The sequence below is a fragment of the Loxodonta africana genome, unplaced genomic scaffold (genome assembly GCF_030014295.1).
Source record: "Loxodonta africana isolate mLoxAfr1 unplaced genomic scaffold, mLoxAfr1.hap2 scaffold_40, whole genome shotgun sequence".
NCBI lineage: Eukaryota > Metazoa > Chordata > Mammalia > Proboscidea > Elephantidae > Loxodonta > Loxodonta africana.
The window spans coordinates 1,613,641-1,632,850 of NW_026975113.1; positions in this window are offsets into that span (position 1 = coordinate 1,613,641).

The following is a 19,210-nucleotide window of genomic DNA, read 5'->3' on the forward strand; positions in this document are numbered from 1 at the left end:
CTTTTGATTTCTTGCAGTAGGATTTTGTAGTTTTTTTTTTTTTTGTATATGTCCTTTACATCCTGGTTAGATTTATGCCTAAGTATTTTATTTTTTTAGGACTTATCTTAAATTGTATTGCTTTACTCGTTTCCTTTTCCATGTTCTTTTTATTGGTGTATAGGAATCCAACAGTTTTTTCTATGTTTATCTTGTATCCCGCTCTACTGCAGAATCTTTCTATTAGTTCCAGTAGTTTTCTTGTGTATCTTTGAGGAGGTTTATGTACAGTATAGTATCATCCTCAAATAGGGATAGTTTTACTTCTTCCTTGTCTATTTGAATGTCCTGTTTTTCCTTTTTTTATTGCTGTAGGTAGGTCTTCTAGCACAATGTTTAATAGCAGTAGTGATAAAGGGCATCCTTGTTTTGTTCCTGTTCTCAGGGGGAATGTTTTCAGCCACTCTCTGTTGAGAATGATATTGGCTGTTGGTTTTGTTTAGATGACCTTTATTATGTCGAGAAATTTCCTTTTTATATCTATTTTATTGAGAGTTTTTATCAGGTATGGGTGTTATACTTTATCAAATGACTTTTCTGAGTCTATTGAGATGATCATGTGATTCTTTTGTTTTATTTAGTTTCTCCAATGTTGAATCATTGTTGCATACCTGGTATGAATTCCACTTGGTCATGGTTTTTTTTTTTTTTTTGATATGATGCTGAATTCTATTAGCTAGAATTTTGTGGAGAGTTTTTGCATCTATATTCATGAGAGATATTGGTCTGTAATTTTTCTTTTTTTGTGGTGTCTTTGCCTGATTTTGGTATCAGGGTTATGCTGTCTTCATAGAATCAGTTAGGAAGTATCCCTTCCTTTTGTATGTTCTGAAATAGTTTTAGTAGTACTACTGCGAATTCTTCTTTGAATGTTTGGTAGAATTCTCCAGTGAAGCCATCTGAGCCAAGGCTGTTTTTTATTGGAAGTTTTTCAAAATTGCCTTTTCAATCTCTTCTCGTTATGGGTCTGTCCAGATTTTAGACCTCAATTTATGTTAGTTTAGGAAGATAGTGTGTTTCTAGAAATTTGTCCATTTCCTCTAGGTTTTCAAATTTGTTGGAGTGTAGATTTCATACTACTCTGTTATGAACCTTTTTATTTCAGTTAAGTCTGTTGTAATGTCCCCCGTTTTATTTCTTATTTGGGTTATTTTTGTCTTCACCTGTTTTTCTTTTGTCAATTTGACCAATGGTTTGTTGATTTTGTTGATCCTTTGATAGAACCAACTTTTGGTTTTGTTGCTCCTTTCTATTTTCTATTTCATTCACTTATTTCTGATTTTTATGATTTCCTTTCTTTTCATGGCTCTGGACTTCTTCTGCTCTTCTCTTTCCGTCTGTCCAAGTTGTATAGCTAGTGTTTTGATTTTGTCCCTTTCTTCATTTTTGATGTGTGCATCTATCACTACTGACCTCTGAGCACTGCCTTTGCTGTGTACAAAGAATGAACAGGGTCAAGATACCCTGAACATTGTTGTAATTAAGACATTATTCATCTGAATTAGTTGGTTTTACATTAAGATGCTAATTGTAATCCACAAGAAATCATTAAGAAAATAATTTGAAATGTATGCTGTAAAAGATACAATAAATAAATTTAAAGGTACACTAGGACATACCAATTTAACACAAAAGAAGCCAGCAATCCAGGAATAGACTAATAAAAAAGACATAAGCATATTAAAAAAAAAAGGAAGACATAAGTCTTACTTTATCAGTAATTAAATTTAAACAATGAAACAACCCAATTGAAAGGCAGAGATTGGAAACATAGTCTAAAAAGAGAACTTAACCCAAATATATGTCTGTCTATTATAGGCACTCTTTAGATTAAAAGACACAAATAGATTGAAAATAGGATTTAAAAGATAGGCCAGGTATTCCGGATTGAAAGTGTCTCCGAAATATATATGTTGAAGTGCTAAAAATTGTACCTGGAAGTTGTGACCTTGTTTGGGAAAATAGCGCTATTCTTGGAAGATAAAAGAAAAACCTTCGCCATCCTGTTGATTATAACTCATAGTGACCATATAGGATAGAGGAGAACCACCCCATAGGGTTTCCAAAGAGCAGCTGATGATATTGTCACTTAAGCCATACCAGAGTAGGATAAGTCCTATTCCATTCTGAGTGGTACCTTAAAAGGAGATAACAGACAGGGAGATGGAAAGAAACACACAGAGTAAGACAGATGCCAGGTGATAATGGAGGCAGACACATCTATAAGCATCCATAAGCATGCCAAGAATTGCAAAGGGCTAAAAGAAGCTACAAGGCGCCCTGACAGTGCAGTAGCTAATAGCTCAGCTCCTAACCGAAATGTCAGCAGTTGGAATCCACCAGCCACTCTTTGAAAACCCCATGAGAAAGTTCCGCTCTATCCCATAGGGTTGCTGTGAGTTGGAATTGACTCAACGGCAACAGTTTTTTTTTTTTTTTTTCACTGTAAGAAGCTGAGACAGGAAGGACCTTTCTGTAGAACAAACAGAGAGAGAGCTCATAGACCCATTAATGAATCTGGGCTCTAGTCTTCAGAACTGAGACAATAAATTCTGTTCTTCAAAACCATTTACTTTGTAGTATTTTGTCATGACAGCACTAGGAATCTAACATACCACGCAAGCAGTAGCCCAAAAAAAAAAAGAGCTGGGTTGCCTATGATAATATTTGATGTATTAGACTTTAAGACAAAAAAGTTACAGGATACAAATAATATTTTATAATTATAAAGTGTTTATCTATTGGGCAGAAGAAACAATTATAAACATGTATTCACCTAACATTCCACAATAATAGAGACTTCAATAACTCATTTTCAATAATGGATATAAAACTGGGCAGTATACATGGGACATTCTCCAGAGTGACCATATACCAGACTATAAAACAAACCTAAATAGATACAAAATAATTGAAATAATACAAAATATGTTCTTTGACCAAAATACAACTAAATTAGAAATCAACAATAGAAGAAAATCACAAATATATGTAAATTAAACAGTACACTCCTAAATAACAAATAAGCCAAAGAATAAATCACAAGGAGAGTTTAAAAATAATATTTTTAGATTAAAGGAAGTGAAAAACAGCATGCTAAAACATATGGATTGCAGCTTTAGAATGGTTTATACAGAAATTAATAGCTCCAAGTGCCTATGTTAAAAAGGAAGACAGGTCTCAAATCAATAAACAAATGTTTTGCCTTTGGAAACAAGAAAAAGAAGAGTAAAATGGCACAAAACAAACAAAAGAGAGTACGTATTATATGATTTTATTCATATGAAATTCTACTAAATGAAAACTAGTTGTAGATCCATTGTTGCCTGTACATAGATGTAGGTGTTAATATTGATGTAAGTATATATATATTTGACTTAATAACTATATATATATATATATTTTTGTGAAACCAAAACGTTCACTAATGAGAGGACAATGTGAGTTTCAAATCTTTGATTAAAATGTATTTATTGAGTATAAATTATATCACCTTTACCAGGCACTAGAGATATAAATATAAAACAACCAAGGCCTGTTCCTTCCAGGTTAAGTAGTAATTTAATAGAAACAGGTTTATGTACAAATAATTTCAGTAGAGTAAGCTAAGAGGACAAAGTTTTGGGAGAGCAAAGAGGAGATAGCACCTAATCTTGGCTTTACACAAAGGGAAGATTTCAAGGATTTTATTAAATTTAGACCAAACCTTAAAGAAAAGTATGGGTGTATATGGGTGTGTATTTGTGTGTATGTGTGCACGTCTGAAAATGCCTAGTGTTTACAGGAATAAATGAAAGATTTGATGATGTTAGCGCAAATGTTGCACAGGGCCTAGGTTCTGGGTTGCACAGGGTTAGTTTAAGAACAACAAAAAGGAGAAATAACTGATCTCCCGGCACTTGTCCAAAATAATTTTCTACAATAATGGAAATGTTCTATAATCTGTGCTGCCTGATACATTAGCCACTAGACACATGTGGCTACTGATCATTTTAGATACGGCTAGTGTGACTAAGGAACTGAACTGCTATTTTATTTCATTCATATTTAAATTTAAATAACCACAAAAGTAACTTACTCCTGAGCAAGGCTGATACTTGGTTATTAGTTCAAATTCAAATAATATTACTGCTTTAAAGATGAAACACAGGACATTCTGGAAACATGTAAGAGTTTGAGAGAATCTGAGAAGACTTCTCCAAGAGAGTACAATTAAAGTACAAATGAATTGAGGTACCAGAGAAACCACCTCTAGCAGACAGAAGAACACATGTGAATGTCCTGAAGGAGAAGAGAAAGTGTCAGATTGTTAAAGAAACAAACAACAAATAACGAGTATCTCAAAATGACAAAAGTGAGGGACATGCTTATGGATAGGTAGACTCAACATTGTGAAAATATCAATTCTACCGAAAGGAATCCACAAATACAAAGCAATTCTCATCCAAATACCAACAGCATTCTTTAAAGAGATGGAAAAACTAATTATTAACTTTATACAGAAATGAAAGAGGCCCCACATAAGTAAAGTACTATTGAAGAAGAAGAATTCACTAGGAAGACTCGCACTACCTGGCCTCAGAATCTACTGTACGGCTACGGTAGTCAAAACAGCCTGGTACTGGTACAATGACAGCTACATTGACCGGTGGAACAGAATTGAGAACCCAGGTATAAATCCATCCACCTACAATCACCTGATCTTGGAAAAGGGCCCAAAGTCCATCAAATGTGGAAAAGACAGTCTTTTTAACAAATTCTGCTGGCAAAACTGGATGTCCCTCTGCAAAAAAATGAAACAGGGCCCATACCTCACACTATACACAAAAACTAATTAAAAATGGATCAAACACCTAAATATAAAATCAAAAACCACAAAGGTCATAGGAGAAAAAATAGGATCAATGCTAGAGGCCCTAATACATGTCATTAACAGGATACAAACCATAACTAACAAGACACAAACTCTAGAATATAAGTTAGATTACTGGAATCTTCTAAAAATTAAACACTCCTGCTCATCAAAAGACTTCACCAAAAGATTAAAAAAAGAACTTAGATTTGGAAAAATCTCTGACTATGACAAATTCAACAGAAGTCTAATCTCTAAAATCTCCAGGAAAATCCAATACCTCTACAACAAAAAGACAAATAATCCAATTAAAAAATGGGCAAAGGAAATTAACAGACACTTCACCAAAGAAGGCGCCAAGTGACTAACAGACACATGAGGAAATGACCGTGATCACCAGCCAATAGAGAATTGGAAATTGATACTACAATGAGATACCATCTCACCCCAACATTACTGCCATAAATCAAAAAAACACACACACACAAAAAATAACGCATGTTGAAGAATTTGTGGGGAGACTGGAACTCTTATGCACTACTGGTGGGAATGCAAAATGGTACGACCATTTTGGAAAACGATATGGCACTTCTTTAGAAAGCTAGAAAGATAACACCGTAAGATCCAGCAATCCCACTCCTAGGAATATATCTTTGGGAAATAAGAGCTGTCACATGAATAGACAAATGCATACCCATGTTCATTGCAGCATTTTTCACAACAGCAAAATTTTGCTCATAAAAGACTCGAGGGAATTAAATGAAATAAAAGGAAAAAAGAAAAAGAAATCTCCTGTGGAGGCTGGTGTTCCTGTCTACCAATTACGTACAAAAAAAAAAAAGAGAGAGAGAATTGTCAATTCCTTTAAGTACAAAACTGAGGGGACGTTCTCCCAAAAGATAACCAGAAATGATTTAAACTCTATATAAGATGTCAACAGTATTCTGCTATTCCACTCCCAAGGGGTCATAAATTGTTTAGAAATTTATCTATGTCTATATCTGAATTGTAATAAGAGAATTGTCCTTCACAGTTGTTCAGTAACTGGCTGCTCATCACTCGGACCCTATGTTAAATACATTTAGAGATGGTGATATTTAAGTTACGTGGTGGTATGCAATCTACTCTCAACTCCCATGGAGCTGTTGAGTAATTTTACTGGTCAGATGTTTAACTCCAAAAGGAATTTTTGTCTCCATTAGGCAATATATTAAGATTCTGTTACCTTGGTTGTTTCCCACCCCAATACTTGCGAAAAAAATATGTTGTCGTTGTTAGTTGCCATCGTCACTATGAGTCAGAATTGACTCAATGGCAATGGTTGTTTTTTTTTTAATAGTGACACCATGTACAAGAGGGGGAGAAGCTGCCCCATCCTGTGCCATCCTCACAATCATTGCCATGTTTGAGCTCATTGTTGTAGTCACTGTGTCAATCCATGTCTTTGAGGGTCTTCCTCTTTTTCACTGACCCTTTACTTTATCAAGCATAATGTCCTTCACCAGGGACTGATCCCTCCTGATAACATATCCAAAGCACGTGAAAGAAAGTCTCGGCACCCTTGCTTCAGAAAAGTATTCTGGCTGTACTTCTTCCAAGATAGACTTGTTCATTCTTCTGGCAGTCACTGGCATATTCAATATTCTTCACCAACACCTAATTCATTGTCCAGCTTTCACATTCATATGTGGTCATTGAAAATACCATAGCTTCGGTCAGGCACACCTTGGTCTTCAAAGTGACATCTTTGCTTCTTAACACTTTAAGGAGGTCTTTTGTAGCAGATTTGCCCAGAGCAATACTGTTAAACATATAATATGAGATATTTCATTCTGAGATCATATTGTTTAGAAATTTATCTATGTCTGTATCTGAATTGTAATAAGAGAATTGTCCTTCACAGTTGCACAGTAACTGGCTGCTCATCACTCGGACTCTATGTTAACTCAATTTTGAGATGGTGATATTTAAGTTACACGGTGGTGTGTGATTTACTTCCAAATATATGTAAGTGTGGAGATGAGAATAGAAATTTTAAGAAAAGCTTTTTTATTTCCCTTCCACAGACATCTATGGTTAAGGGAAGTCATGGTCCTCATTTATCTTTGATGTAGCTTTTTCTTACTGGGTTGTTTAAGAAAATAATTTCCCTGGTCCCAGCTTGATATCTCTGCATGTGCAATAACTAACCACTGTGCATGGGACTTAATTTGGCTTCGTTTCCCCATTGTATGAGTCCTAGTAAAGTCCAATACCTATATCAACGCCTTTTTCATGTCTGTAACCTGTATTGACCTTTTTCAGGACTCATTCACAATATCTTTCTAGATAGTGCAGGTTTCTCTTACTTTTCCAGTAGCTCAGTCATTCATCTTACACCATATATATATACATATAAAACCAGATCAAACCAGTTGCCCCGAGTCAATTCCAACTCATAGTGACTTTATAGAACAGAGTTGAATTGCCCCATAGGGTTTCTAAGGCTCTAAATCTTTATGGAAGCTGGCTGCCACACCTTTCTCCTGTGGAATAGGCTGGTGAGTTCAAATTGCTTACCTTTTGATTAGCATCAGAGCACTTAACCGCTGTGCCACCAGAACTCATACACAGGTGTATATATATATAAACCCACCAGAGCTCATATATACATATATACACACACACACACACATATATACCCACACAAATATACAAAAATACAAATCTATTTTTAATTTCTTTCAGCAATTTGAGGCTTTTTGTGCCAGAGATGTATTTTTCAATATACCTGCTGTCTCAGCTAGCTAGTGCTGCTATAACAGAAGTACCACAAGTGGATGGATGGCTTTAACATAGAGAAATTTTTTCTCTCACAGCATAACAGGCTAGAAATCCGAATTCAGGGTGCTAGCTCCAGGAGAAGGCCTTCTCCCTCTGTTGGCTCTGGGGGAAAGTCCTTGTCATCAATATTCCCCAGTCAAGAGATCCTAAGCACAGGGACCCCCAATCAAAAGGATACTCTATTCTCCTGGCTCTTGTTTGTTGGTGGTATGATGTCCCCCTGTCTCTCTGCTTGCTTCTCGCTTTTATATCTTAAAAGAGATTGACTTAAAACACAACCCAGTCTTGTAGATTGAGTCCTCCCTCATTAACATAACTGCCACTAATCCTACCTCACTAACACCATAGAGGTAGGGTTTACAGTGTGTAGGAAAATCACATCACTTGACAAAATGGTGGACCACCACACAATACTGGGAATCATGGTCTAGCCAAGTTGACACACATTTTTGGTGGACACAATTCAACCCATAACATCTGCCTTATTTTAAGAATTGAAAGACCCTCTCCTTCCTTAAGTTTTTAAGTCTGGATATGTTATTAAAAATATTATTAACTAGATGGTGCCTGGCCACAACCGATGACTGCCCTGACAGGGAGCACAACAGAGAACCCCTGAGGGAGCAGGAGAACAGTGGGATGCAGACCCCAAATTCCCATAAAAAGACCAGGCTTAATGGTCTGACTGAGACTAGGAGAATCCCGGCAATTGGGGTCCCCAAACCTTCTGTTGGCCCAGGACAGGAACCAACTCCTCAGACATGGATTGGACTGGCAATGGGTTGGAGAGAGATGCTGATGAGGAGTGAGCTACTTGTATCAGGTGGACACTTGAGACTGTGTTGGCATCTCCTGTCTAGAGAGGAAATGGGAGGGTAGAGAGGGCTAGAAACTGGCAAAACGGTCACGAAAGGAGAGACTGGAAGGAGGGAGCGGGCTGGCTCATTAGGGCGAGAGTAAGTGGGAGTATGTAGTAAGGTGTATATAAGTTTATATGTGAGAGACTGACTTGATTTGTAAACTTTCACTTAAAGCACAATAAAAATTATTTAAAAATATATATATTATTGATACCGTAAAGGGTTAAACGGTTCCCCTTCCTCCCATCACACCTGAGCCACATCACACTCTTTTGATAAGAAATTCTGTGTAGCAGCTCAAGGCCATCTTACTGCTTCTCTGTTCAAGTTTGCTTTGCTACCCACCAACCTTCCCCTCACTCCATTTGGACATGAGCAATAAGCCACAAAGCTGTCCTTGGATAAACTTCATGTTTCATAAAAAAAAAAAAAAATTTATACCCCCCTGAAAACCACATGCCCCCAGCCATCATATTGCACCCCCTACTGCACCCCTGTATGTGTTAATTTCCTGAAATTGTCTGCCAGTTCTTAGAAACTTCATGAATTATGCATAAATTCCCTATCACAAGCCCTGCAACTGCACTAGAATCCCCAACCTCAGGGAGCTTGATTTGAGACTTAATCTCTGAGCTCCTTGCTTGACCGGCTTGCAATAGAGTCTGTTTCCTCTTTTTCAAAGGCCTGGTGTCTCTCAATTGACTCAAGGGGTCGCACTGGGCAGGACCCACCCTCATCAGGTTACAATACTATAATGATGCATAGATTACCACATCTTTTATTGGTCAGTTAATTCATTTTCTGTGTCTGTTATAACAAATTGCTACAAACTGATTGACTTAAAACAACAGAAATTTATTCTTCCACAGCTCAGGAGGCCAGAAATCCGAAGTCAGAGCCAAAATACCTGAGCCTTAATCAAGCTGTCACGGCAGAATCACACCACACACTCTTCAGAGGCTCCAGGGGAGAATCTGTTCATTGCCTCTTCCAGCTTCTGGTGGCTGTCTCTATTCCATGGCTGTGGCTGCATCATCCAATCTCTGCCTCTGTGGTCACATTGTCATCTCCGCTTGTGTCTTTATGAAATCTCTCTCTGCTTCTCCCTATATTCTTCTGTATTTTATATCCTTCTATATTCTTCTGTACTCTATATCCTTCTGTATTCTTCTATATTCTCTGTTCTTCTATATTCTATATCCTATGTTCCATATTCTTCAATATTCTATATTTTGTACTCTATATTCTATATTCTGTATTCTCTATTCCATATTCTACATTATACATACTATATTCTATTTTCTATGTTCTTCTGTATTCTATATTCTTCTATATTCTATACTGTTCTATATTCCTCTATATTCTATATACTTCTATATTCTACATTCTATGTTCAATATTCTATATATTATATTCTATTTCCTATCTTCCATATTCTATATTCTACATTCAATATTTTTCTATATTCTATATTCATCTTTATTCTATACTCTATATTTCATATTCTACATTCTGCATTCTTCTATATTCTATAATCGATATTCTCTAGTCTTTATTATATATTTTATATTCTACATTATATATTCTATATTCTTCTATTTTCTATATTCTATAGTCTTCTATATTCTGTATTCTGTTTCTATATTCTATGTTCTATATGCTATATTCCACATTCTATATTTTATATTCTTCTATATGCTATAATCTGTACTTGAAGATCAAAGATCACAGCCTTCAGTATGGACTGCACGTCAACATAAAGAAAACAAAAATCCTCAGAACCGGACCAATGAGCAACAACATGATAAATGGAGAAAAGATTGATGTTGTCAAGGATTTCATTTTACTTGGATCCACAATCAACAGCCTGGAAGCAGCAGTCAAGAATTAAGAGACGCATTGCACTGGGCAAATCTGCTGCAAAGGACCTCTTCAAAGTGTTGAAGAGCAAAGATGTCACCCTGAAGACTAAGGTGCGCCTGACCCAAGCCATGGTATTTTCAATCACATCATATGCATGTGAAAGCTGGACGATGAATAAGAAGACCGAAGAAGAGTTGACGCCTTTGAATTGTGGTGTTGGTGAAGAATATTGAATATACCATGGACTGCCAAAAGAACAAACACATCTGTCTTGGAAGAAGTGCGGCCAGAACGCTCCTTAGAGACAAGGATGGCGAGACCGCGTCTTACATACTTTGGGCATGTTGTCAGGAGGGATGAGTCCCCTGGAGAAGGACGTCATGCTTGGCAGAGTACAGGGTCAGCGGAAAAGAGGAAGACCCTCAGCGAGGTGGATTGACACAGTGGCTGCAACAATGTGCTCAAGCACAACACCGGTTATAAGGATGGCACGGGGCCGGGCGGTGTTTGTTCTGTTGTGCATAGGGCTCTATGAGTCGGAACCGACTCGACAGCGCCTAACGACAACAATATTCTATATTATTTTTATTCTGTATTATTCTATATTTATCTATATTGTATATTCTAAATTCTATTTTCTATATTCTATATTTCATATTCTTCTATATTCTACATTCTACACTCTATTCTTCTGTATTCTATTTTCTTCTGTATTCTATATCCTATGTTCTATATTCTGTATTTTATCTTCTATATTCTGTACTCTATATTCTACATTCTATATTCTTCTATATACTATATTCCTCTGTATTCTATATTCTATATCCTATATCCCTTATTCTTCAATATTCTAAGTTCTATATTCTATTTTCTATCTTCTATATTCTACATTCTAAATTCTATATTCTGTACTCTATATTCTATGTTTGATATTTTATGTCCTGTGTTCTATGTTCAATCTTCTACCATCTGCTTTCTTCTATCTACTATCTTCAATCTATCTTCTATCGTCATTTCCTTCTATATTGTATATTCTATGTTCTATATTATATTTTCTGTTTTCTATATTCTTTGTGTCCTATATTCTATTATCTTCTATCTTCCATATTCTACAGTCTATATTCTATTTTCCATTTTTTTATTCTCTGCTATATTCTTCTACATTCTATACTCTATATCCTATAATTTCTATATTTTTTTCTATATTTTATAATCTACATTCTATTTTCTATATTCAATATTCTATCTTCTATGTTCTATATTCTTCTACATGCTGTATTCTATATTACATGCTGTAATCTATATTCTACAGTCTATATTTTTCTACATTCTATAATCTATATTCTTCAATATTCTATGTTTTATATTGTATCTTCTACATTCTACAGTATATATTCCATATTCTTCTGTACTCTATAATCTATATACTTCTACGTTCTGTTTTCTATATTTTTCTACATTGTATGTCTATATCTTATATTCTTCTACATTGTATATTTTATGTCTTATAGTCTATATTCATCAATATTCTATTTTCTATATTCTTTTATATACTGTATTCTTTTATAAACTATATTCTATATTCCATATTCAACATTCTATATTCTACTATATTCTATATACTTCTGTATTCTACTGTCTATATTCTATAATCTATATTCTTCTGTATTCTATATTCTATGTTCTATAATCTATATTCTACATTCTGTATTCTCTATCTTCTATAATTCTGTAATCTATATACTTTTACATTCTATATTCTCTCTTCTATGTTCTGTATTGTATTATCTAATTCTACATTCTACGTTCTTTATTCTTCTATATTGTATATTTTATGTCTTATAGTCTGTATTCCATTTTCCTGAATATCCTCTATTCTATATTCTTCTATATTCTATGTTCTATCCTCTATGTTCTATATTCTACATTCTCTTCTCTACATTCTATACTCTTCTGTATTCTATAATCTATATTCTTCTATATTCTACAGTCTACATTATGTATTCTAAATATTTCTATATTCTTTAACTTCTCTTTTATATTCTGTATTCTATATTCTACATTCTATATTCTATTTTCTTGTATGTTCTGTTTTCTATATCTAATGTTCTCCACTCTACATTTCATGTTCTAAATTTTCCTATAGTCCATATTCTTCTATATTCTACATCTATAATCTATATTCTCTACCCTATGTTCCATATTCTATATTCTGCATTCTAAATTCTATATTCAATATTCTTCTATATTCTATCATCTATATTCTTCTACATTCTATATTCTGTTTTGTATATTCTATATTCTTCTATATTGTACATTTTATATATCATAGCCTACATTCCATATTCATCAATAGTCTATATTCTTCTATATTCTATATTCCATATTTTCTATCCTATATTCTTCTATATTCTATCTTCTATATTCAGTTCTGTATATTCTATATTCTTCTATATTACATATTAATCAATATTCTATATTCTTCCATATTCTATATTCCATATGCTATATTCTACATTCTAATTCTTCTTATTCTGTATTCTATATTCTTCTATATATTATATTCCACATTCTACATCTTCTGTATTCTATAATCTATATACTTCTACATTTTATATTCTATAATCTTCTATATTGTATATCTTATATTCTATATTCCATTTTTGTCAATATCCTGTATTCTGTATTCTATATCCTTCTGTAGTCTATCTTCTATATTCTTTATTTTATATGCTATATTCTGTTCTCTATATTCTATAATCTATAATCTATAATCTACATTCTATACTCTATTTCATATTCTGTGTTCTACTTTATTTTTCTCTATTCTATATTCTGTATATTCTACGTTCTATATTGTGTATGGCTCTATATTCTACATTCTATAATCTAAATTTTTCTTTATTCTATATTCTGTATTCTATATTCCACACTGTAAACTCTATATTCTATATTCCTCAATAATCTATAATATTCTTCTATATTGTATATTCTATATCCTTTATTCTATATTGTATATACCATAATTGTCAATATTCTTTATTCTTCTGTATTCTATCTTCTATATTCTCTAGTCTAGATTCTATATTCTTCTATATTCTATACTCTAATTCTATATTCCAAATCCTATATTCTATGTTCAATATTCTTCAATATTCCATCTTCTATATTTTGTCTTCTATAGTCTATATTCTCTATTCTATATTGTTCTATATTCTACATTCTATATTCTGTATTCTATGTTCTTCTATATGCTATATTCTATATTTTATCTTTTATATTTTGTACTCTATATTCTATGTCCTATATTCTGTATTCTATATTCTTCCAAATACTGTATGCTTCTATGTTCTATGTTCTGTATTCCATATCTGTATTCTACATTCTACGTTCTATATTCTTTTTTATATATTTTTTCCATATTCTATATTCTATGTTTTACATTCTATATTCTTCTATTTCTATATTGTATATACTAAATTTTATATTCTATACTCTGTATTCTACATTCTATATCCTACATTCAACATGCTATATGTCTTTATTCTATATTCTTCTCTATTCTACATTCTATATTCAATATTCTATGTTTGCTGTTCTATATTCTGTATACCATATTCTTCTCTATTCTATATTCTGCATTCTTCTATATTCTATGGTCTTCTATATTCTATATTCTACATTTACTTTCTATATTCTATATTCTGCTACATTCTCTGTTCTATGTACTGTATTCTATATTCTACATTCTGCATTCTATATTCCATTTTCTATAATCTTTATACTTGTACAGTCTGTATTGTATATTCTTCTATATTGTATATTTTATTTCTTATATTCTTTTTGCCATATTCATCAATATTCTATAGTCTTCTAAATACTATGTTCTTCTATGTTCCGTATTCTACACTCCATATTCGATTTTCTACATTCTATATTTTATATTCTAGAAGCTACATTCTATATTTATCTATAGCCTATAATCTTTATACTTCTATATTTTGTATTCTATAATCTTCTATATTGTACTTTTATGTCTTATATTCTATATTCTATACTCTTCTGTGTTCTATCTTCTATTCTCTATGTTCTTTATTCTATATTCTGTACTCTATATTCCATATTTTATAAACTATACTGTTCTATTTTATATATTCTATATTCAATATTGTACATTCTATACACTTCTATTTTTTATATTTTATATTCTACCACATTATATATACTATATTCCACACTCTACATGCCATATTCTATATTCCTCTATATGCTATAATCTATATTCTACATTCTATATTCATTTCACATTCTGTATTCTTCTATATTCTACATTCTAAATACTATAGTCTATATTCTACATTCTAAATTCTATATTCTTCAATATTCTACATTCTTCTATATTCTGCTTTATTCTATATCGTATATCCTATACTATTCTATACTCCATATTCTTGTATAATCTATATCCTAATTTCTGTACTCTTCCATATTCTATATCCTATATTCTTCTATATTCTATATACCTCTATATCTTTATTCTTCTATATTCTATATCCCACATTCCATATTCTATATTCAATATTCTATGTTGTATGTTCTATATTCTTCTATGTATTATATTCTTCTATATCTATATTCCATATTCTTTATTCCATATTCTGTATTCTTCTGTATTCTATATTCTATACTCTACATTCTATATTCTACATTCTTTATTCTGTATTCTTCTATATACTAAAATCTATATTCTATGTTCTATATTTTATACTTTGTGTTATATATTCTATATTCTTCTATTTTCTATATTCTGTATTCCACATTCTATATTCTTCTGTATGCTATAATCTATATTCTTCTATAGTCTATATTTTATGTTCTGTATTATTCTATATACTGTATTCTTTATTCATATTCTACATTCTGTATTTTTCATTCTTCTATATTCTACACTCTATATTCTATATTCTTCTATATTCTGTATCCTACATTCTATATTCCATATTCTTCAATATTCTATATTCTTCTATATTGTGTACTCTATATTCTACATTCTAAATTCTGTATTTAACATTCTTCTATATTAAATATTCTGTGTTGTATAGTCTATATTCTTCTATAGTCTATATTTGATATTCTTTGTGCTGTATTCTATGTTCAATCTTCTATCTCCTATCATCTTGTGTCTTCTATCTACTATCTTCTATTGTCTTCTATATTTGGTATTATATTTTCTTCTGTTTTCTATATTCTTGTGTCCTGTATTCTATTGCCTTCTATATTCTATATTCTCCTCTATTCTATGTTCTACTATATTCCATATTCTGCTATATTCTATGTACTTCTATATTCTGTATTCCATATTCTATTTTCTATATCCTTCTATATTCTATATTCTTCTGTATTTTTATTCTATATTCTACATTCTATACTTTATAATCAATATTCTGTTTTATGCCGTGTTCTATATTCTTTTATATACTATATTCTTGTATATTCTGTATTCCATAATCTATATTCCATATTCTTCTATATTCTAAATTCTCTGTTCTTTGTTCTATATTCCTTATTCTACATTCTACGTTGTATACTCTATATTCTTCTATATTCTATAACCTATATACTTCTACAGTCTGTATTCTGTATTCTATTTTCTATTCTTCTAAATTGTATATTTTATATCTTAAATTCTATATTTTTCAATATTCCATATTCTCCTATATACTATATTGTATATTCCATATTCTACTATATTTAATATTCTATATTCTCTTTTCTATAATCTATATTCTTCTATATTCTATGTTCTACATTCTTCTGTATTCTATAATCTATACACTTTTAAATTCTATGTTCTGTGTTCTGTAACATATAGTCTATATTCTACATTCTGTATTCTTTATATTCCTCTATATTGTATATTTTATGACTTATATTCCGTGCTCTATAGTCCATTTTCGTGAATATCCTATATTCTTCTATATTCTATTTTCTAACTTCTATGTTCTGTATTCTATATTGTATGTTCTGTGCTCTATATTCTATAATCTATATTCTACAGTCTGTATTATATATTCTAAATTCTTCTATATTCTTTATTCTCTATTCTGTATTATATGTTCTGTGTTCCACATTCTACATTCTATATTCTACGTTCTTCTATATTCTACATTCTGTATTCTATATTTTTTATTCTATATTCAACATGGTAAACTCCATATTCTGTGTTCTATAATCTATATTCTTTTATATTCTATAATCTGCATTCTATATTCTTGAATAATCTTATAATCTATATTCTTCTATATTGTATATTCTATATACAATATTCTTCTATATTCTCTCTTCTACATTCTGTAGTCTATATTCCTCTATATGCTATATTCCACATTCTATATCCTATATTTTATATGCTATGTTCTTCTACTTTCTCTATTATATATTCTTCTGCATTCTAAATTCTTCTATAATGTATATTCCATGTTCTTTTATATTCTATAATTTTCTATATTGTATATTCCTGTATATTCAGTATTCTATATTCTTCTACATTCTATACACATCTACATTCTATACTCTATATTCCATATTCTATACAATTCTGTATTCAATATCTATATTCTTTTATATTCTATTTTCTTCTATATAATATATTCTTCTGTATTCTATATTCTACATTCTGTATTCTTCTATATTCTATAATCTATGTTCTATATTTTGTATTCTTCCATATTCTATAATCTGTATTTCTCTAATTTGTATATTCTACATTCTATATTCTAATTTCTTCTATATATTCTATATTTTGTATTCTATATTCCACATTCTACTTTGTAAATTCTATATTCTACACTCTTCTATATTCTACTATATGCTATATTCTAGTTTCTAGATTCTTGATCCGACATTCTATATTCTGTTTTCTGTATTCTATATTCCACATTCTACATTCTATATTCTTCTATATTCTGTATACTATAATCTTCTATATTCTTCTATAATGTATATTCTATATCCCATATTCTACTGTATTTTATATTCTATATTCTTCTATTTTCTCTATTCTATATTTTGTATTCTTCTATATTCTATACACTATATTCTCCTGTATTCTATATTTCTCTATAGTCTATATCCTTCTATATTCTAGATTTTATTTTCTACATTATTCTACATTCTATTTTCTTTTATATTCTGTATTCTATCTTCTGTGTTCTGTTCTATATTCTATATTCTTTTATATACTATATTCTTCAATATTCTATATCCCATATTCTGTATTCTTCTATATTCTACATTCTATATTTTTTATATTATTTAATCTATATTCTTGTATATTCTATATGCTACATTCTATATTCTAAATTCTTTAATATTCTGTATTCTACATTCTATATTCTTCTATTTCCTATACTATATTATTCTATATTCTGTATTGTATATTCCACATTATGCATTCTATATTCTATACTCCATATTCTACACTCAACATTATATATTCAAAAATTTTCTATATTCTTCCGTATGCTATATTCTGTGTTCTGTGTTCTACATTCTACACTCTATATTCTGTATTCTTATATTCTATAACCTATATTCATCTGTATTCTCGTCTACATTCTAAATTCTTCTATATTCTATAATCTATGTACTTCTGCATTCTGTATTCTATAGCACATTCTACATTTTATATATTTTATTCTGTATTCCATATATGTCATAATTCTGTATTCTAATATCTTCTATATACTGTATTCTTCTACTTTCTATAATTCATATTTCTTAAACTGTATTCCGTATTCTACACTCTACATTCTATAATCCTTCTATATTGTTTTATATTGTATTTTCTAAATTCTATATTCTTCTATGTTCTATATTCTTTTATATTCTATTTCTACATTTTTCCATATTCTAGGTTCTATATTCCATACTCTGTGTTCTATATTGTATATCCAAAATTCTATATTCTATATTCTTTATTTTTCTATATACTATATTTTTCAGTATGTTATATTCTATGTTCCATAATCTATACTCTATATGCTATATTCTACATTCTGTATTCTTCTATATTCTATTTTACATTCTACATTCCATAATTTTCCATATTCTATAATCTGTATCCTCTAGTCTTTATACTATATTTTATATTCTGTATTCTACTTTCTATATTCTAAATTCTGTATTCTTCTCTAATCTATATTCTGTATTCTATAGTCTTCTACTGAGTATATTCTAGAATGTATATTCTATATTCTTATGTATTCTATATTCTAATGCTTCTATATTCTTCCATATTCTGTATTCTTCAATATTCTGTGTTCCACATTCTACTATATGCTTTTTCTTGTATTTTCTATAGCCTTCTATATTCTAAATTTATATTCGATATTCTTCTATATTCCATATTCTTCTGTAATGTATATATTCTTCTATATTCCATATTCTTGTATATTTTATATTGTTTTCTATATTCTTTTATATTCTGTATAGTATCTTCTGTGTTCTGTGTTCTCTGTTCAATATTCTTCTGTATACTATATCGTTCCATATTCCATATTCTATATTCCACATTCTAAATTCTATGTTCTATATTTTCCTATATCCTATATTCCATACTCTCTATTCTATATTCGATGTTCTATGTTCTATATTCTTCTCTATTCTACATTCCATATTCTATATTCTACATTCTAAAATCTTCTATATTCTACATTCTGTATTCTAGATTCTATATTCTTCTATTTTCTATATTTTTACGTATACTATATTT